Source organism: Catharus ustulatus, chromosome 1, assembly GCF_009819885.2.
Source record: "Catharus ustulatus isolate bCatUst1 chromosome 1, bCatUst1.pri.v2, whole genome shotgun sequence".
NCBI lineage: Eukaryota > Metazoa > Chordata > Aves > Passeriformes > Turdidae > Catharus > Catharus ustulatus.
The window spans coordinates 56,631,488-56,658,583 of record NC_046221.1 but is presented as its reverse complement, the minus strand read 5'-3'; positions in this window follow the sequence as shown (position 1 = coordinate 56,658,583).

Here is a 27,096-nt window from a genome sequence, read left to right as displayed (position 1 = left end):
ACTTTCAAGGGGAGGTAGAGTCCACCCTGAAGAGACACATGCATGTCAGCAGGAAGGCAGCTGAGATTTCCCAGAAACCAAACCCCATATGTTGTCTCTTCCTCCACTATATTGTGGTGGGCAAATACAGCTGGGAAGCTGAGGTATTTTTTAAATTGCATCTTTAAAACTTTTAATGTTCCAAACAGACTACATGGAGACATCTGCTTGCTTACCATTCAGTGAGTCATGACTCGGTGTTGTTTTGGTTTCACCAGTGTGAGAATTTTGATTTATCAAGATTTTTGACCCTGTAACAGGACATTAAAATTGCCAAGGATACAAATTTAAGGATTATTTTGTCAGGGTTTTGTCATTTTGCTGTAGATTTTGTCCCGTTAAAAAGTTTTAAATGCTTCACATCTGCTGTGCCACAGCAGAGAAAAACAGAGCTTTGTCTGGAGTTTAAAGTGTGGTTACAGTCAAAAAAGTGACTGTGAAAATGGCATGTTCTTAGTCAACAGATCCATTCCCTATGTGTATTACCACTTTCACATGCAAGCTTGACTTGTGAGAGTAAGTCTGTCATTAAATTTCAATCCCTTTGCCCATGGAGTGCCTGCGGGCCTATGGGGAGCAAACTATGGAATGCTTTCTTGCACATCCCAAATGGATTCCTCAGTGAAATCCCAGTGTCAAAATCTTTTGCCATAAAGAGGGTGCATGCGACAACCTAACTTTCAGAGACATGGCTGATGGCGTAATACTGGTTAACCTTGCTTCCGTTTCCATTCCCCCTCACATGCCTAAAAAGAAACAAACCAAAACAAACCCCAGCCCAAAACCAAGCACAAGTACCATCTTTTTTTTTCAAACCAAATAAATATGATCTGGAAGTCATTGAGAAACAGTAAACATGAAACCCTACTGTGACATATTTACGGAGTGATATATTCAGAAAATGACCGCACTTAAATAAAATAAGTTCAAAGACTAGTAATCAAAACCAAATATGGTCAGTCCATCTTCCAGAGAAAAAAAACACGAGAAAACAAAAAACCAAAAAAGCCCCCTGTAACTGGCATTTCTTGAGCTGGATTGATACTTGTATATGCATCATGGTGAGCAAATGATAAACTGGTAGGATTTGAAGTAGAAAAATTAGCATTAAAAGAACCAAAGAACTTAGGTGAATAAAAAACCTGAAGCAAAATTTATGTATTGCCTTTCATAATTTATGTTATTACTGTTCTAGAAAATCTAAGCATAGACTATCCTCTCCTCCTCCTTAGACTGCTTTAAGAGTTTGTAACACAGTAGTGAGCAAATCACTGCCATAATTCAATCCTAGCACTTTTCCTCTGCTACAAGTGGCCAACTCAGTTGAGGTTGCAAACTCATTTTTCATAAGTCATTTTTCTCATCTACATACTCCTGAACTGCTCTGTCGCACAGGGGTAGGGTGAGTGGGCATGGTTTTCTGTGCTCCAGAAGTAAGTAGATGTGCTCTGGTTTGGGCTGTCTACAATTACCAATGTCAGGTAACATTTTAGTCCCTCACATTCTTGCAAAATGTGAACTGTATGAGAGGTGACGTGTGGGAGGGTGAAAATTATATCTCTGGAACTTTCCAAGTGAATTTCCACATGTGGAAAGGCTGGAAGAAGCTGTAAATTGAAGAAACTTACATTCACTTAAGCTGTTTAAACTTTCTTCTGAATCCATTTCTATATCCTATTAGGTGACCAAATTTGAAAACCTCTTTCCTATGCTGACATGCTACTAATTTATCAACTTGTGTATTTTGAAGTGAGTGAGGAAGGAGGAAGAGAATAACAATTTTGATTAATAACTTTCATCTTTCTTCCTTTAGGAATTATTACTCTTCAGCTGCCATGTGTTCTTTCCTACAATATTTCACTTGCACTTGTTCTGTTTTCTTCCTGTGATGGAAGTCTCAGTGGAAAGTACTATGTCATGTAAATAATATACACATGACAGTCTATTATTTTCTGAGGTTATTAATCCCCATAGAGTTGAGAGCTTTCTGGTTTGCCTTAATGTAAAATCCATAAGCATGTTCCCACACAAAAAAACTTCCAGACTTGTAGTTCAAAAAGCTTAGAAATGATCTTTTGTGAAATTTCCTGAGAAATTTTAAGAAAGTTAAAAACCTGCTGATAAACTTTGAGATGCAGATTAGGATTTAGACAGGCATCACTTTTAGCTCTGCATAACTACTCATAGATACTCAAAAATTACTAAAGTCTCTGCTGTTTCCAAGTTTGGTGTGCATTAATGAAGCCTTGAAGAAATCGGTTTTAATTGCAGATGGCACCAAAACAAATTGTCCCTCTCAGGAACAGTGAAATGTTAATGTCGGGACTTGGAATCAAGCCATCATGGAGTACAAAAGAGGTGTTCCCAAGGCCTCATATCTATACATAAGTAATGTCTGATTCCTGCCTTGTTACTAAATTCTTCACAAAGCTTCTAACAGGAATGCATGAGTGCTTGTTCAGCTTGTTTCCACACCAGGTTTCTACTTTCTATCTGCTTCAAGAAAGCCTTGCTGTTCTAAAATGGAAAAGAGCCTTTTTTTTTTTCCTGAGGTGGAATGTTCCTCTTTCTGTATACTACCTCTCCCTTTATTTTACAATCACTGAACTGTTCACCCTTAAAAAAAAAAAAATTAAATGTAATTACCTGCAGCCAGGGGCTCAGAAAATAGAATCCTAGTGATAACTGTCTGAGAAATCTATCATTGTCTGGAAGCAAGAGCTGTGCTATTGACTTCTTTTATCATTTTTGAAGCAGTTCCTTTTTCTGCAGGATCCTTACCTTAAGAATCATAAAGTTGTAACAATCATTATTAGACAAAGGTTACAGTATCTCCCTGAAGGCAATAACTCAGGAGAAGTAAAAGGAGAAGTTTGTAAAGCAGAAAACAGAACGACCCATTTAATGGACACTTGGAAAAAAGAAAACAAAATTATTTGGGTAAAAGTTGAATAGAAGGAACTAGTAAATATTCAGGCTTTGAAATATTTTTACTTCAAATACATGTGATGCCCCATAATCTCTTAATAACCCTTTGGCAAGAAAATAGTTGATTGTCAAAAGGCCTGGATCTGCCTCTCCTGTCCTATGCATCTCCAAGCTCTAAAATCCTTGCAGCTAGGGAGGTCAGGCAAAGTGATGCAAAAACCTAGGGTGTTCTCTTTGGAGGTCAGCAGGCTTATCCTGTGAACCCTAAAGAAGTTTTTAATATAGACAGTGAAACAGGCTCCAGTGACTCACAACAGTTCTCCTGTTTCCCTGCAGGCTGTCCCTGAGTCAGTCACAGTCACACAGGTAAACCAGCTCAGGGCTATAGAAACATCACAACTTGACAGCCTGCTCTGAACACACCAAGCAATCTCTTCAGTATCTCATCTACACCATGCTGAATTCAACTTGACACAATAAGTTGGGAAGGTGAGCAATAAACACATTTTCAAGACTACTGAAGGGCAAATGCCTGAGTACAAGATGCATCACAGAAATAACAGTGAGACAGTCATGTCCAAGCTGCTGGAATTGATCTTTGTAAAGACTGAACCTTGCATTGCTGTGTTTTACAAAGATCACACAGAAGCCAACACCACAGTGAATCTTAAAAACCAATTACATGTGTGGTTTACCTCCCAAGGTCTTCCCCAGTATTATTACCTCTAACAAAGGGGCCAGTGTTATAAAAATAATCAGTGTTGGCTAAACCACTTGAATGCTGTTAAGAAAAGTGTCTTCTTTGCTGGATTACAATCTAAAATGTTTGACTATTTATTTGTTTTTTGTTAAAATTGTAGTAAAATTACAATGCCTCATAGTACTAGTAGCTCCTATGCATAAATTGTATGCCATTAGCTGTAAAAAAAACCAAAAGAATTTTTTTTAAAAGTTTAACAAGAGTATTTACAGTTCATATAAATCAGGCTTTTGAATGTGTTGTCATTTCAGTTTTGTCAGGTTTGGGGTTTTTTTTGCTTTCACATTTTAACCTCTCTAGTGAGGAGAAAGTTGTGCTGAAAATACTGGCATCGATACCTGCTTTAGGTGCTAATACCCTGCCCCTGGACACATGTTCACATTTCTATTGGCAGAAAGATTATGAATTTTGCACTGACCTGGAATTTTGTAATTTTCTACTTCTTTGCAGCATGAGATCTTAAGGAAAGCCCCCTGGGGAATATTTTTCCAGGTTCTTCCCTCCTTTTTCTAATTCTGACACCATCTGATAAATTGGATTTTGGTAAATTGCATTGCCAGTCCTGTCATACTCTTACTTTGTACTCTCAATTTTTTCATTCCAACATTCCCATATTCAGTGCTCTCCAATGCTCATGGAACCAGACTGGAATTATTCTTTTTTATTGGCTTACTAAGCATGCCACTGAGGATGTTTACTAAGGAAGGAAGGCCTGACATGAACCTGATAGATTAATAGAGAACTGGTCCCAGATTTTTTAAGACAGTCTGGAGGGGTTTATATTCCAGAATTTCATCTCTGGTGAATAATGCACTGAACCTTAATTGATTCCTGCAGAGTGTCTTTGACTGATGAAAGGGACGCTTCTCGAAGAAAAGCAGACATCAAAAGTTTCACATATGTATGTGCAAATGGCCTTGGGATGGTTGCATGCTGATCTCCAATTAAATGTTTTAATAAATACGATCAACCATTTACACCCTGATTAATATTCCTTAGCTCAGACTGTATCTGAAACTGTATTTGAGTAATACAGGGCAAAAGTCCAGTCTCATTCTCAAGTAACACTGAAATCCTTTATTCTTGAATTAAAATAAATTCATGGAAAGCTAACTTGTGGGCTTACTGAGGATAACTTTTTATTGCAATGGATAGAAGTAAATAACCTTTTATTCATATTTAATTTTTTTTTTCTATATGACAAACAAAGGTTTAACAAATATTTTCATCTCTGCTGTGTTACAGCTGGATACCCTTAAGACTGTTGTCATGTATTATAGCCTCTTCTGATACATCCCCTCACTGGTTTAGATATCTAATTTTTGTTTCAGATTCTTTATCCTTGCAAAGAGACAATAATTAAGTAACTGGTATGTCTCTACCTGTCAGTCTTTGGATCTCTTTGCTTTCTACGCTTCTCCATCCTTCACTCTTCCTGCCACAAATTTTGTCATTTGACTCACGGTCATGTTCAGCCAGGCTCGGCTGGCAAAGATGGTTCTGTCTGTGCAAATTTCTGGGGGTGATCACCTGAGTAGTAAGCTCTGAAGCAAGGTGCAGTGAGGATGAAGCAAGAAGAACAGGTGTTGTGACCTCTGTCTGACAAGGCGTTCAGACCCCAGTTCCTCTCTGGATAAGTGACATGCTCTCTATGGTGGATAAGAGACACCATCTAGGATGTTGATGACAAAATGGGAGAGAAGTCAGTTTATGCAAGGGGAGATTCTTCATGAGACAAAAGGGACACATATGTAAGGATGCAGGTTTCGGCTCTACCAGAATGACTTTAAAGTACCTCTAAAATTGACATAGATAAGTTCTCCAAAGAGGTTTTTTTTTTCCCCACCAAGATACTCAACTGCTAGTTTTGTTTTTGATGACAGATATATTTCTTCTAGTTAATTTTCCTTTACCCATATGAAGGCTATTAACACAATAAAATACTTTGACTCAGTAGTTCCATCTGAAAAGCGTGTATTTTTCTGTCAATGAGAGAAACAGTAGAATTCAAAACAGATCAATTCTTCAGGATTACATTTTTCAATAGATACTATGATTTTGATTTTATGAATGAAAGACACGTGCTAAAATGACATTTTAAAAGCAGCTAGTGTAAGGTTTGGGAAACGAGTCAGGACAATGATTTGGGAAAATAACATCAATCAATATGCAAGCCATTTTCACTGGTACAAATTTCACTGGTGAAATTCCAAGAGGTAACACATTCACTGGGATTTACTGAAACACTCTCCTTTCTGGTAATATCACAAGAAAAAAAAAAAATACCAAATCATGTAGCACTGTTAGCCTTGAGATGTCAGGAGTGGTGCCATAGGTCATCTTAGGAAGAACTGCCAGCCAATAATTGCACCGTCTATTATTTTTTGTTTAAAACGATTTAAATAATTCCCTACAGACAGAAGTTTTCACAATGGATTGTTACTACTTTGTTATTTTCTCGATGTTTTTCTTTTTCAAACCTACAATATAATTACGAGATTTTCACCCAAGACAAATTGTCATTATTCTGTTCTACTAGAGTTAATGATTTTGCATTCTGGACATGAGATAGTTACTGTCAGTTGTGAACGTGAGTCTTGTACAGATGAGCAGTTATTCACCCAGCGAATGGCTGGACCGATGGAATAATGTGTAAAAAATGAAAAGTCTGGTGTACAATTTGCTGCAGAAATTTGTTTCTCCATCTGAACCTTTCAGAACCTCCTGTCATTTCCAGTAATGATAAAATGGTGACATTTTGCTTCTTTCTTTTTTGGCAGAAGTCATTATGATTTTCTATACTTGCATGTTATAAAGTATTCTATGCAGTAATTTTTTCTTTTAATACCTCCAACTGCATATTTGCTATATTTCCTAATTTAGCTATGGTAAAATTTACTCTGCTTGTTTAAAAAAAAAAAAAAAATCTCTGCCTACAAGTGACTTTTTACTTACTGTCTGATTGTACTAATCTTAAGATTCAGTTCTGACTTTACTTAACAATCTCAGTGTTCTAATTTTCAACCAGAAAGCAACCTAAGTTTTAAAAAGAGACTAGTTATGTAAAAATGGCTGATACTTGGGATTCGCCATTCAAAGCATTCTCAAAGAGGCAGGGTTTTTGGAAGGTATTGTCCCTTAGGAATTTTCCATCCTCTTCAAATCAAACTTAAGACACTAGCTGTTTTTGAAAATTAAACTGGTCTCAATTGCAGCTGGAGGCAGACTTCCCAAAAATTTCCCAAGAAGTCTTTACTTGTGAGGTGTTTTGGCTGTATGCTATAGGATCAGGATATTCTGTCTCCTCATAAGCATCTGAGCATTGGAACTTCTTCCAAGGCAAGGTATGAATTCCAAGCTTTTTTTTTTTTAGTCTTTATATGAGGTAACTGAGAGATGAGACTGCAGGGAAAAAAATTGTATCATTCATAAAATAGTTACTTTTAGAGCAGATATGCCATCCTTATTGCTGAAGTCCTATTTTAATGTAGTGGAATGCTGTTTTGTTCTGCACAGTGTGATTCTATGGTGTTGATTCAATCCCTGTGTCCACTTGAGTTTGACGCTAATCAGCTGTAATTGCATAATTTACAGATGATTACTGAGAAATCCTCTACTGGTCTAGCAAAGACCTTCTGCATTTCTGGATTCTGTAGTATCAGGCCTTCATTCTTGTGGTCCTCAGTCTTTCACAATCACATTAGTTTGGCAAATGCCCAAAAATATATTTAGTCATGAACTCATTACTGATACAACAGGCAACACAGGGCATGAAACACAATGCTGTTCACAGCATTCCTCAATAATGTGTTCTGGAATGCTTATCTTAGATTCCAACTTGTTATTACTTTGGCACACTTAAATAAATGGACTTGTCAACAAATAACAACCAGGAGCAACAGGCAACGTTTCATTCAAGTTATGTCATTGCCCTTCAGATTTCATTGTCCATATGTGAAATGCATTTTTTTCTTGGGAAATAAGAAACATGGGAGAAAAAAAACAATGAATTTTTGTTAGCATTTGACAGTAATTCGTGTGTTTGATGAGTAAAGGAGGCAGCAATACCAATCTAACACAGCAACATTATGGTAGCCAAGACCAGTAGCTTCTGCTCCATATATTACCAGTGAGTCAGTGCTTCATTTATTCAAACTGCAGCTTGCCACCAAGAGAATCATTTGACCCCAGTTTTTGTGCAAAACCTGCAAGAGGAGGCCATCCAGAATTTCAGAGGCAGAATTTAAGAAGCAGTCATAAAAAGTATGCTTACGATGTCTCTGTACTTCCTTGCATCCTTTTGTAAATTATGGGGGAAAAAAATCTTCATTTTTATAAGCATTTTGGAACCTGCTTTTTTCCAAGTTACTGGAGTGCATGTCGGTTATAAGGACCAATATGCTCTTTACATCTATTGTGCCACAGAAAGACGGCTAATTTCCTTTTTCATACAGTTTAGAAATTTAAACATTTTGGTGAGATTAACAGTCTGAGATTTAAAGTGAGCCTTCACAATATTTCATGCTTTAGGAAGAACTATTCCAGTCATAGGATCTGTGTGTGTGGGAAGAGCGTGGGAAGGGGTGTATGCATAACTGAGGGCCTTCTGAAAAGAGCAAGAGCATTTCTTTCTTGGTTTACACTATTTTAAAGAATACAGTGTGTTTTTAGGGTTTTCTTTTAAAATACATATAAGTACTTCTACTCTGGGCACTGGGAAAGGCACATAGAAGGGTTAAGTAAAACACTGAAAATGGTACGATAAGTGGGCAGTAGATAAGCAGAGGCAGTACTGCTGATCATGAGTGGTCTGGACTGTCATCAGTTATAAGACAAATGTATAAAATGGGCAATTTTTCTGTCATTGGAAGTTACCTCCAAGTGCAAAAAATATTAGCTGCAAGAACTATACTGGTATATGTGGATGGATGCTATTTCCTGGTACTTCCAAAATAAAAGACAATATAATTAAATATTTTATTGTTAGCATGTTGCTGTTGCTACTCAGCAAGGCAGTCGCTTTCTTTGTCTTGTATTTTAAATGTTCCTGCATTGCTATACTTTCCTTACTTGAGGCTTTGCTTCCAAATGATACCAATTTTTCACTGAATCTCTTTTTATGGCCAATCCACTGCTGAAAGAAGATTGACATTTTCAGCTATGCTTGGTATTTCCCATTGTAACTGCCTACTGTTTCCATAGAAATCCTTCAAAGTGTTTTAATAGAACGTGATTTAAAAAGGAGTTTTGTTGACACATTTGTACTGCCAGGTTTTTAACAACTTGATTAATGTCTCCTCAATATTCCCTTCTTTTAAAAAACAAAAGCAAAGATGTACAAAATATACATGCTGCTGCCACAGCACTTTCACTGTCAATTTCCAGGACCCTTGAATTTGTTTCTCTTTTCTGTTTTTTTCCTCCCCATCACCCCTCAATCCTATTATCATTTTGTCCCTGAAAGCCCTTTTCTACATAAAATTAGCACTAGAAAATCTACAGTGATGACAAAACCCCCTTAAATCAGACACTGAGTATGTTATGATTCATCAGAAACTCTCCATGCCTCTGAACCAAGTTGCTTACTAAATGGCTGCTGCATCATGGGCAGAGCAAGATGTGAGTAACCCATGCCACGCATTGTCAGAACTTTTGGAGCCCGTTGAAGATACCCACATTGAGCTGAATACATTTTGTTTTAAGGGGGTGTTGATTTAAATGTTGGATGATTCACTGCCTCCTGCTGTCTCCTGCAGTGTGGGCATAATAGTCGCACATTTGAATGCAATGCTTTTTAATTGCTTTCATTTAATGTCCATCCTCCTCATCTATGCCACAGCATGATGCCAGTTACCTTGTGAAATGTTCCAGCTACTCCATTCCACACTCACTCCTTATTAGGCTCCAAAGTTATGCTCCAAACTTCCTAAGAGTCATAATTCTAGCTTTCAGCATAGTTGTTATTCCTCAGACAGTTTAAACGTATTCACAACCATGTGAATCCTCATGCCTCTCCTGTGTTTGCTCTGTTCATGTTAAAATAAGAATTAGCTGTCTCTAGTTGTTAAATATGAACAGAAATAGATAATGCTGGAAATGACACATATTAATTTGGTTTTTTAATTAGACATTCTGACATCTGGAAATGAATTTTTGGTGAGTCTGATGATGATCAATAGCCTTTTTATGTGACCAGCTGGCCTATCCGTCCATGACAGCAATGGAATTATTATGGGAATTATTATGACCTTTTTTTTTCTCATGAACCTGAAGGATGATTAGAGTTTTAGCACAAAGTGAGTTCCCATTTTTTGTACCCATTATGCAATTTCAAGATTTCAAGCTAGTAACCTGCTAAGCAGAAATCCCTTAATCTGCCAGGCCCTACAATGCCCTCAACCAGTTAAGCAAGAGTGGACCCCTTAATTAAACATCTATCTTTTATCTATCTTAAAATAGTTTTCTCATTTCTTACTGCCTCCAAATATTCTGCATTATACACATTTTCGGATAAATTTCTGGGTGTTTCAGTATAGGTATTTAGTGTCTGTTCAGATGTCTCCTCTAAGTATTTTGCAAATGTCTCAGACAGAAGGGTGTATCTAAAATAGCACTAGATGACTATACTTAAGCACCTGAATCTCATCCCATATTACATTTTAGTCAACATTTCCCTCACTAGACTATAAATCAGATAAATATAGGGGTCCTTAAGTGCATCTTCAAATGACTTGTGGTAGGTAATAAACTACCTCTGCTACTTGGATTCCATTTCCTTTGGAGTGAAAGAGACTCTTTTTACAGCTTGCTGGATCACACTTCTTTGACTATTCTGTATTTTCAGTGTTATCAGAATGAATTGGTGTGATTTGAACATATACCCTTCTGTCTGTAGAGATTGGCTTCTGCCTATCAGTTGCTAAATTCTGTTCAGTGTACGTGACAGACCAAAACTGCAGCTGACACCCATGATGAAGAGTGTTCTGTGCTTGTCCCTGGAAAGACAGGAATTTAATTTCTTATTGTCACTTGAGTAAAGTGTCACTATTGCCAGGGGACTTCCATAAGAGTAACAAGCCTACCAGATACCATGCAATCATTCGCTAAATAGCACATCCATGGCACACATTTGGGGTTTTCTCCATATGTCTTGCTTTGAAGGCTCAGCAGCAGTGATAAATATATGGACTGCTTCTTAGCTGCAGGTAAACTAAACAATTTATGAGGAAACTGAAAGAAAGCATAAAGTGGGAAAGCCTAAAAAGCTTGGAGTAAAATTAAGAGTGTGACATCAGTGGAGAACACTAACAGCAGATGCAGATCTGAAGAAAAGTCAATCCATTGTGGTTTTTTAGCAAACAAGGCCAGCAAATTTATGGAACTATTATTTTTAGAAAACCAGGGGAAAAATAAGTCGGTGAAGGATAAGATATTGCACCTCTATTCTTGTTAAAGCAATTTTGCCCGTTTAAATATTAAGCAATACAATCTTGTGTTATACATGAACCCAAGCATGAATCCTTTTAAAGCTCTGATATCATAAACAAATGCTCAATGAATTGCAGCAAGTGAATGGTATTGTAGTGGTTATGAGAGCTTGCAGAAACCCCCTTGGGGTCTTCTGTTGTCTTACAGTTATGCTGCTGCTAAAATTCTTTACTTAGGGGATAGAAACAGCTCATTAAATTAAATGCAGCTTCTTCAAGATGTGACAGAACATAATGAAGTTAATAGTGATTTGGATTAAGGAAATTTTGATACTGATATTTTTGCTCTGACTGTTGGCATATATTGAATGACTGGATAATTTCTTTGCAATGAATAATGGATAATTTTGTCTAGCATACTGTAACATTATGCAAATTCATCACACACAGCAGCAGTACAAACTTTGCTCTTCCCTCTTTTTACATCTGACCTGTGCTGAGATATGAAAGGTTGAATTCAGAGAAGAGGAGTAGGGTTGTCCAGGGTTTCTGGGGTTTGTAATAGCTTTGCTATTAAGACCACATTTAAATACACAAGTTTTATGATTTTTTGTCAGGTTTTCTGCATTCAGATCAGCATGCCGTGCAAGCTTTTCCTGCCTTTTGTTATTTAAGCAAAATTGAGCATCAGTTTACAAATGATCTTGTTTAGCATCAGTACACAAACTTGCTTCACCAGAACTACAAGCACAGTGTCAGTTAAAGCCTAGTATCTCCTAACATAGACTGTGAATCTGGACAGGCCATTTATTTGCAACGGGCTTGATTCATGTTGCCACAGAACTTAAAAGAAGTATAATGCTTATCAGTGACCTCACTACCAAAAAGTGTTTTTATATTGGTGAAAACACACAATAGCAGTGTGGAGGATTGTTGAATTATACAAAAATATTGGGAGTGGAGAGCATATTGATTTATTTTTGTTGCCTGGGGAAAGATGATTTTACACAATTTCAAAAGAGTGATCCAGAAATCAATGGAAAGAATAAAAGCTTATCCCCAAAAAGCCTTCTCATGAAAGCTGTAATTTGGAAGCTCTAAGGAATATCAGTAGTGAGTATACTGTGAAAGTGCAAAATTTTCAAACCTCTTCTCTCCACAGTGTGGGAACTCAAGCGTAGTGGAAGCTATTCTCCACAGAAAGGGAGAAGAATGGATCCAGCCACTAACTGGCATAATTAGATCCTTTCCTACACTACTTCATGGACTTACACATTTGACTTACCACATAAATGTCTCACCAAATACATAAAAATGGCTTTGCAAATTTGGCGGTTAGATAAACCCTGCTGACTTTAAGCTAAAAGCAGGATGTGCATTTTCATATATGGATTGCCGCAAAGTTCTCTGATGGTCTCACATGGAACAGCTGCTTTCCGGAGTGTGCAGCACCCTGCCACAGAAATCCAAGTATGCACTGGAAACGCAGCATCTACAATGTGTTAAATATTTCTGCTTCGTAAAATGCTGAGAATGCTGATGCTACAGCTCTCTTAACTGACATGCAGGTTTAGCAGCTAGGAGGAATATAGAAAAGAAATCATAGATAAACTTGTCCTTGTGCTAGCTTTGTTTCTTTGAGGAGAGTTAGTTACTGCAAGGGATTTACTGGATAGTCAGGGGCCAAGGTTCTGGCTGCCAGCAGCTAAGTAGAAGAAAAAGGTTTGAGAATTGACCAGTAAACTTTGTTCTTGAAAGATTACATAAATGAGAACTGTTCTTTAAATTGTAAACCCTCCAGCCGCTCTGTGAATTACACGTGTCTCCTGCACTGTGCAATGCTAAAAAGGCTTCTGGGGGGAATGGGGGGTGGTGGAAGGCTGTCTCTTCAAAGTTTCCTCATACATCCCCTCAAGGGATTTATTGCTTTCAGATACTGTTTCTCACTCAGTGTGTGTAACCCACTCTTCAGCATAGCTCTGTCCTTTACTCGATAGGATAGTTCTTGTCAAGCCTCGTGTGCTACAATGGGTCAAGACTGTTTTAGGAACCTTTTCTCTTGTGTTGAATCTATGTATGTCTCAAAGGAGCACAGGGACTCTTTGACTATGGTCTTTTAGAACTGCAAATGCGTTTCATACTGCTATTACCGTGTCTCCTTCTGAGATGCCTATAAAGTCATTGCTGTAAGGAGGATAACATGGTATAAAGAGCAGCATGAGGTACAGCAGATTATATTCTTCACATTTATTGTATGTTACTGCAGATGTGTTAGTTTTCTGTACAATGTGTTTTACTTGCACCTCCTTTTTTTGCTTTGCTTGCCCTGAAGTGGCTGATTTATGTGTTTTTAAACATTTGGTGTAAACAAATGAGTACATGAGACCTTTTGCAGTACTTTTCAAACCCCTCCCAAGTCCATCTGTCCTTTGCAGTTGTTCCAAGCCACAGAAAGGGGTGTGTACATGTGCTCTTGTGTATACGTAACTATATATATATAGCTTAATATTAATCAAACCTATACTTTTTCCATTAAATTGTACTGAAAAACACTCAGTTTTAAATACATCATGGTTTCAACAGGATTGTTTTCTTACCTTTTCACTAAGAGTTAAAAAAGAAAGTATCATGCAAAGTTGCACTGTTTCTGAAGAAATCTGAAGTGGATGTCATGCAGGAAAGCACTGCTTTTTGAACTGAATTATGAGAACAAAAGGAAAGGAAAGGAAAATAAAGAAGCACTGAAAATGGGCAGTACCTCCTTTTTCTTTTGCAGTAACTTGTGAAGTCAGAATTTCTTCTTAATGTCCTATTCTTCTCAACCTCCTCTTCCAGCTGTACCCCCCACCCTAGCAATAGTACATAAAGGAAAGGTTTTAGTTATATATAAACCAAGAAGTGAAAAAAATTCATAGTTTGGCAGTTAGATGTGCTTAGAAAATTGAAAAATTTTCATTCAGATATTTCCTGGTCCCTTTGTGAAATCCATAATATAAACCATAATACTATATAATACATTAGAATATAATATATTATACCATAAATATAATCCATAATATTGGAGAGCAAAACCTCTCCAATATTTCAGATATTTAAATCAGAGAGTTGCAACTCTCTGAAAACACAGGTCATTTATTGAAAATACAGGTCATTTTCCCACTGAAATTTTACTACCAATGAAAGGTGTTGACAGTTTTTTTCATCAGACCTAATGCTGTTTCATTTAAGATTAAATGAACAGCATATCAATGACTATTTGATGGATTGTTAAACATTATTTAATAGGTTCTCTCAACTGGTCAAGATTTTTAAGTTTTGGGGGTTTTGTGTGTGCATGTATGTATGTATATGTTTTTCGTGAGAAGATTGTTAACCCCTGTTGAGGCCATGCTCTAATACAACTAGTGGCATTTTGGGGATAAGAGTTGAGCATCATTTAGATTAATACCATTTTTTCATTGTTGTGGATGAGACAATATATCTAAATAAATTCTTCCACCACTAAGCTACGCTGTTCTGAAATTGGTGTTTAATGTCATTCTGTAAGTCTATGATATTCCTATTTCTTTATCTTCTAAGGAGTGCCAGTACTTTTATATGAGCTCATGTGCTGTTTTATCTTCTGTGTGTTCAAAGATGTGATGTGCAAGGGCTGTTTGAGCCTCAGTTATGGACAATAATTTAGATTAGCTCCACTGAAGTATTCTAATGTATTTGTGGGAAGAGTTTCTTGATATTTCTTTATATCTGAATAGCATGTAATGAACTACAGTCAGTTTTCCCTCCAGATAAATTATGGAAGTGCAAATAATAATTCTTGGAGATGTTTTAATCAAGCAATTAAAATATCCACTGTTTTTGATTCTGTTGTTATTGTGATTTTAGTGGTGACACTTATATTTCAGTTTTCCTCCCATAATGCCATAACTGAGTGAAGTTTGGAAATGAGAGATTAACAAGAATTATATAAATAACTGAAGAGTTGAGGGGAGAAAAGAGAAAGAACACTTTCAAGAACCCAAAGGGAAAAGGAATCCATATTCAGTTTGATTTTTAAGGTGAGGTATTCATCTGTTCTTAATTTATCCATACTAATACAATCTTCGCTATCCAGCTCATCATCTCCTGATGAATAATGCATGGATAAATATTGCTACCTATGAATGCAAAAGTAGTTTATAATTCCCCAGAAAAGTTTTATTAATAGTACAGTGTTAACCACCTTGGTCTGAGTCATAACTAATTGTTGCTGTATATTTGTGAAACCCAAGGAACTGAAGACAAGAGGAGGCAGAAGACAGGAAAAAAATCCAACTCAGGTTAGTTGTATTAAAAGAATAAATGCTTTTTAGTCTGAGCAGGAAGCTAGTGACTTTTAATGTAGTCATTCTTTAAAATAGTCTTTCAGATGATTAAGTTAGAAATCTTCACTATGCTCGAGCTATTAACAGAAACCACCTGAATTTTTGGAAGGAAGTCCAATGGAAATAGAGTTATAATATCCAGAAACCTCTGTAAGAACATGCTAAATTTTCTGTTCAATGGTTTAAGCTCTCTTATTCCCTTCTCACTTTTAAAATATGCTATTAAGGAGAGGTTGAGAGGAGACCATGTTTGACATCCATATGTTGCTATTCAACCTATTAATTATACCACTTAGTTTAAAAAGAAATTAATCTAATTTGTAATGTTAAGTTACATTATACACACACCACTAACATTGTGCTTCACACTGTCTCCAAAAAACTCACATTGAATAGTGGCACAGCGTATCACTAACAGAACCAGAAGTTAAACCTGAATGTGAAAAATATTAAAGTTCCTCTGTACCTTCATCAGTGTGCAAACTTTGTAGAAGATAAAGTCCAAGAGAAGTCTGGCAACAAAACAATTCTTCTCTGAATTTAGTTGAATCAATTGGACAGGAGAGAAATCCTGGTAAACAGTGAAAAGCACTAGTAAATAAATATAAATTTAATGCTCTGAACTCCTCTGAACCCTGACAGTGGCAATTCATTCCCAAAGAATACTTATTTGTCATTCCACCCACTGCTGTGCTATAGCTGACACTGAAAACATATTAGGAAAGTGTATGTAATGTTCAAGGCATCTTTAGACTCTTTCAGATCTGGAAAATCGAGACTGGTTGCTCAACCACCTTTTCTACCAAAACACCAGCTGGAGAGAAGCTCCTAATTATTTGGAACTCAGTGTGCTAGTATGAGCTTGAACAGATGAAGACTAGATGGAGCCAAATTGCCCTTTCACACCACCTTTACACGGGTATAACATCACCAATTTAAACGCCATTAAGTGACAGATGAGTAGGTCTGCATATCTGATTATAGTGTACAAAGGAAAATGAAAACTTTTTCTCTAAAATGATCTTAGGAACTGTTGTGGGCAGAGGGGGGAAGAGGAAACAAAAAATTTAAAGTGGTCAAAAAAACTAAATCAGTTCACGGGGGACAAGAAAGGCAGTTCAAGGGGGAACAGAATTCCCATGTTGAGAGACCTCTGTGCATGGTGTGCATTTCTTACTGTCATACCTGCAGTCAGTATGCAGCAAACATGGAAAAATTCTGTATTTGCAATCAGAGATTTTTCATTCCTGTGCTGTGGAATGTCCAGGCTAAGCTGCATGAGCACTGGACATGCATACTGTAAGCAATAACAGTTTGTTCAGGAAGCTGCAGAGGTTTTGGTAGCTACTTCAAAATTAGCACAGATACTTGGAGATTTACAGGATCATTTTGTTCTCTGTGAGGACAACATTTCACCCTGTTATCACTTGATGTAAATTGATTTTTGCAAGAATTTCCATTGAATCTATTTAAGGAAATAGGAATTTAGAAAATAAATCTTTCATGACTTGTAATGCTGCTGGTTTCACTTTTCCTTTAGCCCGCTTTAGAATATAATTGGCTGGATTTCATTACTTGACTATTTAGACTAATATACCTCTAGGCAGAATTTCAGGCAGAGAATATGTATGGCATCCCTGAACCACTGATAGTAACACTGTTAACATGACCTATCAGTTTTTAGATTTTTTAGCAAGAAAAGCTAACAAAGTCAGACGACTTTATTAGAAGAACACAACTGTGAGTCTCTGAAGTGTAAATTAAATCTCTTCTTGCTGCCTTTGTCTCTCCAAGCTATGAAGGAGCATTATCAAAACATTTCTTTACACTGCAGAGTGGCATTACTCTTTGGAAGATTTCCAGCAGATGCTGCAATAAGCCCTTTAGGGGCAGCTTTCTACAGTTCATGCTTCTTTATTCGTAGTGCCATGGAGTCAGAAGAGGGACCATGAACAGGCAAAGTTTTGTTATCCTCCATTAAAGAGCCTTAAAGATCTCCAAGATGAGATGTCTCTCCTCTAAGACACCCCAGAATGAAAGACCTAGTTGAATGAAATTGTCTGGTAATAACAGAATCATAGAATATCCTGAGCTGGAAGGATCATCAAAGTACAACTTCTGGCCCTGCACAGGACACCCCAAGAGTCACACCATGTGCCTGAGAGTATTGTCTAAACACTTCCTGAACTCTGTCAGGCTTGGTGCTGTGACTGCATCCCTCGAGAGCCTATTCCAGTCCCCAGACACTCTCCAGGTGAAAAATCTTTTCCTAATACCCTACATAAAACTCCCCAACAGAGGTTTATAATGTTCCCTTGGTGTTCTATCTCTGAGCACCATAGAGTAGAAATCGGTGTCTGCCTCCCATGAGTTAGTTGTAGACTGCAATGAGGTCTTCCCTCAGTCTCTTCTTGAGGCTGAATAGACCAAGTGACCCCAGACTTCCTCATATGGCATCCACTCAGTGGCCCTTCACATCTTCATAGCCCTCCTTTCAACACTCTCTATCAGCTCAGTATCATTCTAGTATTGTGGCATCTAAAACTGCCCCCAGCACTTGAGGTGAGGTGGCTCCAGTGCAGAGCAGAGCGGGACAATCCCCTCCCTTTCCCAGTTGGTGATGCTGTGCCTGATGCACACAGAACATGGTTGGCTCTCCTGACCATGCAGGCACTGCTGACTCAGATTCAACTTTCCGTCAACCAGGACCTCCAGGTCCCTTTCTGTGTTGCTGCTCTCCTGTGTCTTGTTCCCCAGTCTGTCTGTACACCCAGGGTTGCCCTATCCCAGGTGCAGAATATGGCATTTGTCTTTGTTCATATGGTTGGTGGTTGCCCAGCCCTCTAATTTGTGCAGGTCTCTCTGCAGAGCATCCATATCTTTGAGGGACTCAATGATTTCTCCCAATTTGCAATAATTGGCAAACTTGTTTAGTATACCTTTGAGTTCTGCATTCCAGTCATTTGTGAAGATGTTGGTCACAGTGCCAAGGATGGAACCCTGCAGAACCCCACTAGTAACAGGTCTCCAGTCTGATGTCACCCCATTTGCTGTAACCCTTTGTGCCTGACCCATGAGCCAGTCACTCACCTATCCCATGATGTATTTATCCAGCTCTAGGCTGGAAAATTTGTACAGAAGGATCCTGTGAGAGACAGTATGGAAAGCTTTACTGAAATCCAAAAAGATTACATCAACTCACTTCCCTTGAGCAGGTAGGTGGGTAACCTTGTCATAAAGGGAAATTAAGTTTGTCAAGTAGGACTTTCCCGTCATGTAGCTATGCTGGGTGTGATCAGTGATTGCATCGTCCTTTAGGTATTTCTCCTTCCAGGATAATCTTCTCCATAATTTTACTGATCACTGCCAGGGACACCAACAGGCCATATAATTTCTAGGGTCATCTTTCTTACTCTTCCTAAAATCTGGAACAAGTCCCTAGCCAATCAGCTGGAACATACAACAACAGGTAAAAGGCTCTTGTATTTTTAAGGCACTGTAAGCAGGTAAAAATGCAGTCTCTATTTCAGTGTACCATGTTAGCGCTCTAATCCTGCTGGCATTATACAATATGCTTGTTGAGTTGCATAGAAACTGTCTAGGTAGTGCACTGAATACACTATTCAGGACATAAGAGTTTGGCATATGGAGAATTTACAGCCCCCATGTATGCCAAGAAAAAATATTGTTATTATACATAGAACTAAAAGAAAATTTACATTATCAATGAGGCAATAGCATGTCATGTATTTCAGTTCATAAAATCGACATTTTTAATAAAAGGTGTTAGTTTAATTTAGAGCATAAGCAGAGAACATAGGCAAATATTTTCCAATTCATTAGGCCACAGGCCCATAGCATGGATATAAATTCTTCTGATGAGTCCTGTCACCACATTGTAATTCTAACACTGCCATTTTCTGAAATTAAGCAGACCCATGCCACCCTTTGCTCTGCTGATGTAGCTTCAAATATTTCACATGAGTTCCTCAGGGCTGGCTGTGATGCTGCATCACAGTGGGAGCCATCTCAGGTTGCACATGGGGAATGGAAGGGGTGTTTTGCCCTGAATTTAAGTTATAAGCCATGAATCAGGAAAACAAGCTATTTTCAGTTTGCCCTCTCTTCCAAATAATCATCTTTATGCCCACTCACACAAGCATATTTGTTCTGCATTTGTAGCACTCTAACAAGATCAGAGTTTTGAGGATCTGAATATAAGCTGTGGATGCTGCCTCAATGTAAAGAAAAAAGACACAAGTAAGCCCTGCATCTTCTGTGGTTTTGGGAGGAGGAGTTATATCATGTGCAGCCTCTTGGAGGGGTTTCCCTACTTTATTGTGCCAACTGGCAAATCTCTTACTGAAACTTCTGTCAATTTTAAGTATTACTACCAAAAATCAGTTGGCAGTTGTAATCCTTTTGTTTAGATAATTGCAATTCACTGTAGAACAAAAGATTTACGTCATCTGCAAAAGTATCCCAGTTTGTAGAAAGCGTGTGGAATTTTTTGTTATTGTTGACATTTTCCTTTCAGCCATTCATATTTATAAAGGAGTAAAATCTCTTGGCACAGCTGCCTGGTGATTGTATTTAGGATAGACATTTGGAAACAAATTTTGCTAAGCTATAGCACTGTTGATTTTGGTAGGTGAAGGTTGTCAGGTTGTCTCATCAGATGTGAATTGGTCAGAGGGATGAACACATCCCTTCTGCATTTCCCCTCTTTTTATGAAACAATCCATCATGAATTGCAGAACACTTCATTTAGCACAAATTACGCAAGAAACAGCTTAGTTAAGAAAAATGGAACCCATATTGCTTAAAAACAAAGATTAAAAAGTACCTTTTTTTTTTTTAATCTGACTAATTCCACAGTGAATGACATCTTTGTCAGACCTATAGATACAATGTCTGTATGCTGGTGTTTAGGAAAATACCTTTGCTCTCCCGAGACCCATTTGGAGTGTGGCCTCCAAGTCGAGGGTACCCAGCAAAAGAAAGACGTGGACGTTTTAGAGAGAGTCCAGAGACCATGAAAATGACCCAGGGGACCTCTCCTGAAAATACAGGCTGAGAGAGCTTGGGATGTTCAGCTTGGACTAGAGAAAGCGCTGGGGAGGCCTTGCTGGGGTATTTTCAATATTTAAAGGGGGCTTTTAAGAAAATTTTTACCAAGGCCTGTAGTGACAGGAAAATGGGCAATTTTGAATCAAAGGAGGGAAGATTCAGTCTGTATATAAGGAAGATTTTTTTTTTTTTTTGTGAGGATGGTGAGAAACTGGAAGAGGTTGCCCAGAGAAGTTGTGGATGACCCATCCTTGGAAGTGTTCAAGGTCAGGTTGGATGGGGCTTTGAGCAACCTGGTCAAGGAAAGGCGCTCCTGCCCATGACAGGGAGTTTGGAACTGGATGATTTCAAATGTCCCATCAAGCCCAAACCACTATAATAATTCAAATAATTTTGTCATTCTATAATTCTATGAAAATTAGAGTTTTCTTCAGTTTATATCTGCAATATATTTGGTCCAAAGGGAAAAACATGTGATCCAACACTGGGCACAGTTGTCCTCCCTTCTGCCAACTTTCTTGGCCTCAATATGAGTGCAGTCATCTTCTAGTGATTATTAGAGAAATGGTCTTAATTTGATTGATATTAAGAGAGAAACTTTAATTGACTGGAAACAAGAAATCAAGATGCAACAACAAAATTTTCCTGGAGAGTGAATTTGGAATGAATCTTCCAGAGGTTTATACTATGTCTACAAAAAGTACTACCATATACAAAAATTTTTCAGTTACTGTGTTTTAGCAACTAATAATATAAGAAGATATTTCAAAAATTAGATAATTTAAGTATACATTTCATGTAATTGCCTCCTATGGTTGGGAAATGAAAGAAGGTGTATGTGTGAAAGTATTGTTTTTCACTAGATTTTAACGAAAAAAACCCTTGGATTTGTTTGCTGAACAAAATTTTCAGATTCAACATTGCTAAGTACTATGCTCATAATTTTTTCTAAAGTGTTAATAGTAAATATTACACCTGAGGTAGATATTTTCCTAAAGCTTTTTCACATGAGCTTTTTAATTTTTTCCATTATTTCAGTGCCATGGTAACAGAGACATAAAGATAACATGTCTGTGTATCCAGTATTTACAGTGCTATGTTAAATAATATAATTATAATCCTCTTAAGTAGTTCGTGCATCAATCTAAACAGCATTGCACCCATAGATTCTCCAGAAAATATTGAAAATCATATAATATTATTTATGTAGGCTTACATTAGCTAGCCCACAATAGCATAGCCACTGAATTTTACAGTACTCAGCCTAATATGAGTATTATTTAAATTCTTTTGTTAAAGAAATAATTTACTATGGCTCCTGATTAGCAGTATTCTTATGTGGAAGCTAATGCCTGTCATAGAGTCTCACTAAAATCAGTGGAAGTATGCAAATTTTTAAAGCTCTATACTTCAAAATATTTTCCTGATTCGGATTTATATACCTTAAAGCAGTGGAAGTCTTTTCACTCATACTAGCAATAACTGGGTAGGAATACAAAGTGCAGTAATAACTATATTTTTACCATAACTGGCAAGTAGGAAACCTTATACTTGTCTTATGTGCCTATATTTTTCAGTTCTATTCCACTTTTTTTGCAAACAAGTTGGTGTAACTAGGTTAATTTTTTTTTTCTTTTTTTTTTTTTTGTGTGAGTAGTTTCAAGGAAGGAGATCTTTAATTGTTCCCTCTTAAAGCAGTTTAAAGCAGTAATAGGTACTTCCATCTTGAAGCAAGGAATGTCTGGCTTTTGTTGATTATATTTTTCTATCCCCCGGATAACATGAAACCTCAAATATACATAGGCATTATGTACCGTGATTAAGGTTTACATAGCAGAAAGCATGAGTTATATATTCAGTTTTGCCACAAAATAGAAGTCCTTTTTTACAAAGGAATGTCTGCATTTCCCCTATGTCAGTCTGGTTGAAGAGCACATGATTTTCTGTAATTTATGTGCTCTAGTTTGTTGGGTTTTTTTCATTTCTTCTCTCTGGGATAGTTTTAATGGAAACTTTTCTATATTCTAGCTTTAAATACTTTCTGGGAGACACTAACAGGGTGGAAGAAGGAAATTTTTCTTATTCAGTAGCCAAAAATAAATATAATCGGAAGTTTGTGGAAGGCGTCTTATTGGTCTGGGTCTTGATCCAGGCAAGTAGGTGGGACAGAAAATGATTCGCCTGGAGGAAGGATGGATTGTGAAAAGATAAAGAACAATGCCCCGCCTGGTTTCAATGGAGGGCCCATTAGCAGAATATCTGCCATGGAGATAAGGATCACTACCCTCACCCTCAACAGATGGTGATAGAATAGACACCTTTTATCACACTCTGTATGGTAACGTGCAGCTTATAATCAGGTGCGGCTTGTAATTGTGAAATTACTGTAATTGATTATAGAAAGGAAATTTTGTGCTGCTTTCAGGACAATTAGATAGCTGGATTGTGCTCACTGAGGTGATTTCCCAATACATGATGTGAAGTGGTTGATCATTTCAAATATCTTTAACTTCTCACTTTCACTGCTAATTAAGAGGTGATTCTGTGTCATTTAAAAAACTTAATCTTCAAAAGATTTTGAATATTTCATAGTAAATTCTCATCTCTGATGTTATCTCTTTAGTCAAGCAGTATAGAGAGACCCAACCTAGATGTCTGCCAGAAATCTTCTGCAGAATGTTACAGATGCTTTGAGGAATCTCCAGCTTAGCAAGATCTGGCAGAACTTCACTACAATCTCCATCCCTCTCCTAGGTGTCCATGCATGCACCTGCTGTAAGCCTCGATAGCACATCTGCTTGTGCCACAGTTTGGCAGTTCATATTCATTCCACAATTCCTGCTACCAGTGTATTGTTTATGCATCCTTCTCATGGCAGGTAAATGGCAGTTTTATGCAATGTATGTCCATAATTTTAAAGATTATTGCTTAGTTCAGACTTATGTTCCCCAGAAGAATGTTCCAATAAATTCTGAAAAAGAGCTTCAGTAGCAAGTCTTTTCTTTATCAGAAAATCTCACATTTTGTTGCCATGAATATTGTTTTTTTAAAAAATCTTTTTAGTTAGCTATTACTTATGGTGAGCATTCGTGCTCTGTTATTGTACACAGTAGAGTTTGAAACAGTGCATGCTTTCTCAGTATTTGTAAAAACCTGCTTCTCAAGTAGATCTTCATTCAGTTTTGAGGTTACATGGGCAGAACAGAAAGTATCATACAGCTGGGCCAAATATCATATCCACTGGACTGCTGGTTATTCCATATGTTTAGGAAGTAAATTGTTTGCGTAATCTTTAAATCTCTACTCTTTCTTCCTCTTTCAACTTTCTGCAGCCACCAACTCACCTCTCCTAGTTTTGGTTTTCATTAATCATTTCTATAATTTCTCTTGAAGACTTAAGTTTGGACTTTTTTTTCCTTTTTTCATTTTTTTCTCGGCTTTTTTGCTTTTGATACACACCCTTTATTTATAGCCATCTACCTTATCTCATATGATTTTAATGAAACCCATCTTTCACAGTTACACAGGAGTATACAGCATTTATGACCTTTTGTCTTATTGAGATCATGAACAGTAATAGAGGTAGTAGAATTATCAATGCCCCAATGAAAACAACTGGAGTTAGGAGGAAAAATGTGCAACAAACTGAAGAACTGAATGCTCTTCCCATCCCTTGTCCCTGACCTGAGCTTAAGGAGAGGCAGAGCTAATTCAAAACTGCAGTTGAACAAATAATCTGTGGAAGATAAAAGTAGTCCTTTGAAGTTATAAAATACAACTTATGCTCTCATGTTTTCTTTTCTGGCTGTCTTGGAGGCAGTTCTCTCAGTTCCTTGGAAATGGCTAATCTGCATGTTTTGGTATATGAATTTCTGGCAACTATGTTTTACATAATTATTTAAATGGAGAAAAAGGTTAACTGAGTAACAGAATGTAATAAAATTCTCCAGTGGTAGTAAACACTAGACCCAAGCTGAGAGGAAGAATTGAGCTTAAAAAGCAGTTTCACACTGGCATTAATATGTAGTCTAGAGAACACTGAGTGGGCTCTGCTTCTCATATTCAGAGCAGGAGAAACAATGAAGCATCATGCTACCTGGTGTAAAAATACTATACTCCAATTCAGTTTTGAGTAGTATGATCCTAGTGAGCAGAATCAATTTGAGACCAAAAATTGTTTCACAAGCCCACCTCAAAATGTTAAAGCTGCTTTTGCCCTCACAAGGGTATGGGATTAATGTCCTGTCAGCACTTTGAAAATGTAAAGTGCTAAGTATATATTATTATAACCCTTTCCATTTATTACTTTTTATTGATGGTCTCGTGGTTTCCATGACGCTATGTTGATTTGCACGGGATTTTCCTGCAGTGTGCATTTCATCTCACGAAGAGTAAAAAAACAAATAGTTCTTTTTAGGCCTTGTGCCTTGTTGGATAATATCCAGTTACTGGGGGACTTGTTTATGACCAACTATCTCTGCTGTGAAAGCCTTACTGCAATACATTATGCAGCTGTTTGTTTTCAACTTTGTTTTCTCAACTGTATAAGCCTCTGCTGCTACTGAGACCCATGTGCTGCTCCTAACTGACTCCTAAGGGGTTCCTGAGTGAAAAGCAGACTTACCACCCACTGAACTCCTGTATTTTTCAGTAGTAGGTGCCTTTTTCTCATAGTTGTTCTGTTGTGTTCAAGGAGTGGGAGTGAAGCCAGGCTTGTCAATCACTGGCAATCAGGGAATATCTTGCTTGTTGAAGTTCAGTCCAGTTTTTTCTGCCTCTTCTGGCATTGGCATTGCAGCCAGACCTCTTGGTAGCCAAGCTTTTCTGAGGAAAATTCCAAACTTTATTTCAAAATTTTAGATTTACACTTTGGCTCTGCAACATGTCTGTCTAACTCCCAGCCAAGTCCCCAGGCGGCATTTACTTTTGGAGCAGTTTGCCTCCTCAGCTCTGCTTTCCTGCAGACTTCAGGGATCAAGTTAGGCCAAAAAAAGCCAAAAGCATATGAACCATGTGTGCCTTTTGCTTCCTCTTCTGTTGAGAGTCTCAGCATGGAGGTTGGCCCTGATCTGTCAGCAGTGCTCCCTCAGCTGACAGTCTCAACCAGGTGGGTTTTCCTTGGCCCTCATCTCCACTCAAATCATAAAGACCTGTGAAAGCCACAGCTGCATGTCAGCCAGCCCCTCTCTTGCAAAAGGTCCTGTGACAGGGCAAAAGTACAGCAGGTTTTACCCAAATGCATGGATGAATTGCCACACAATGCAAATACCAAAGCTATCCAAGTTTGTGTTCTTGTGGCACATGTGACATCTTTTAGGGCCTGTATCAACTGCTGTGCTTTTATCTACATCTCTCTACACCTTTTCCTCCAGGGGTTCAGGTGCTTGGGGGTAGAAGAAGCCAGAAGGTGTTGCAAAGGTCCTCAGACCTGCTACTTCTTGTAACCTTTCATGTCCCTTGCTGAATCATTTCACAGACTGACATCTCCAGTAGAAACACAGGCCTACCTCACTTCTGTGAAGTACAGGAGGCTTTGTACCACATTGAACAGTGGGCTAATGTAGGTTGGAAAGGATCTCAGAGGGTCATCTAGTCCATTCTCCTGCTCAAATCCAAGTTAGGCCCATTAGTTAATAATCAGCAATGTGGAGCATGCAATATGGTTTCTTTGCCAAAAATCTATCCTGGATATTTTTCTAGAGCATTTTCTTAGCTTAGTTATCCTCTCTTGTTCAATTTAGTGAGAGAATAGAGAGCAGAGAGAAGAGATAAGAGGGTGAAGAATCTAATGACGCAATCAAGGTTTTGTTTAGCAACTTTGTAGACTAGAGCAGGAGTGATCAATTTGAAACAACAAAACCTCATATCTGATGATTCCTCTTGACAGACAGCACTCTGATTCTGTCAAAGCAATTCCTTCTCTTAGTGAGAGAAATCTCACCTGTCCATGCTGGAGAAAAGAGTAAAATATTTTAGCTTCTTAGGATGTTGATTAAAAAATCAAACAGCCAAAGGCTTGAACTTTATCCAACATATCTTAGAAGTCTGTAGTTCCTTGTTGTCTATGGAGAAGAACAGCAGGGTTTTCCTGATGCACCTAAAAGATGCAATTAATGTCTTTTATGTGGCTAGTATCTACTGTATGTTCTTCTCAAGGTGTTAACTTCAGACTGCTATGGCCTCATGCTCACAGTATTGGTCCAAAAATGCTGCCGTATCTACTTAGAATATCCTATATCCCTCCTTCTGTGTCCCCTCCATACATCCGTGGTGTGGAGAAGGACAAAAGTCCAGACACTAGGGAAAAAAATGGGTAAAAAGAAGCCTTTTTGACAGGCTGTTTTAGGTATCAAAAAGGAGTAAAAAGTCGTAAGTCAATGACTGCTCAGGACACAATGTATTAAGATCTTTGGGCACTGCCCCTTCCACAAGCATCAAGTGTCCCATCATGGTGCTGGCATTGTTACCACCCAAGACAGACAAGAACAATCAGCTTTATCTCTAAGAG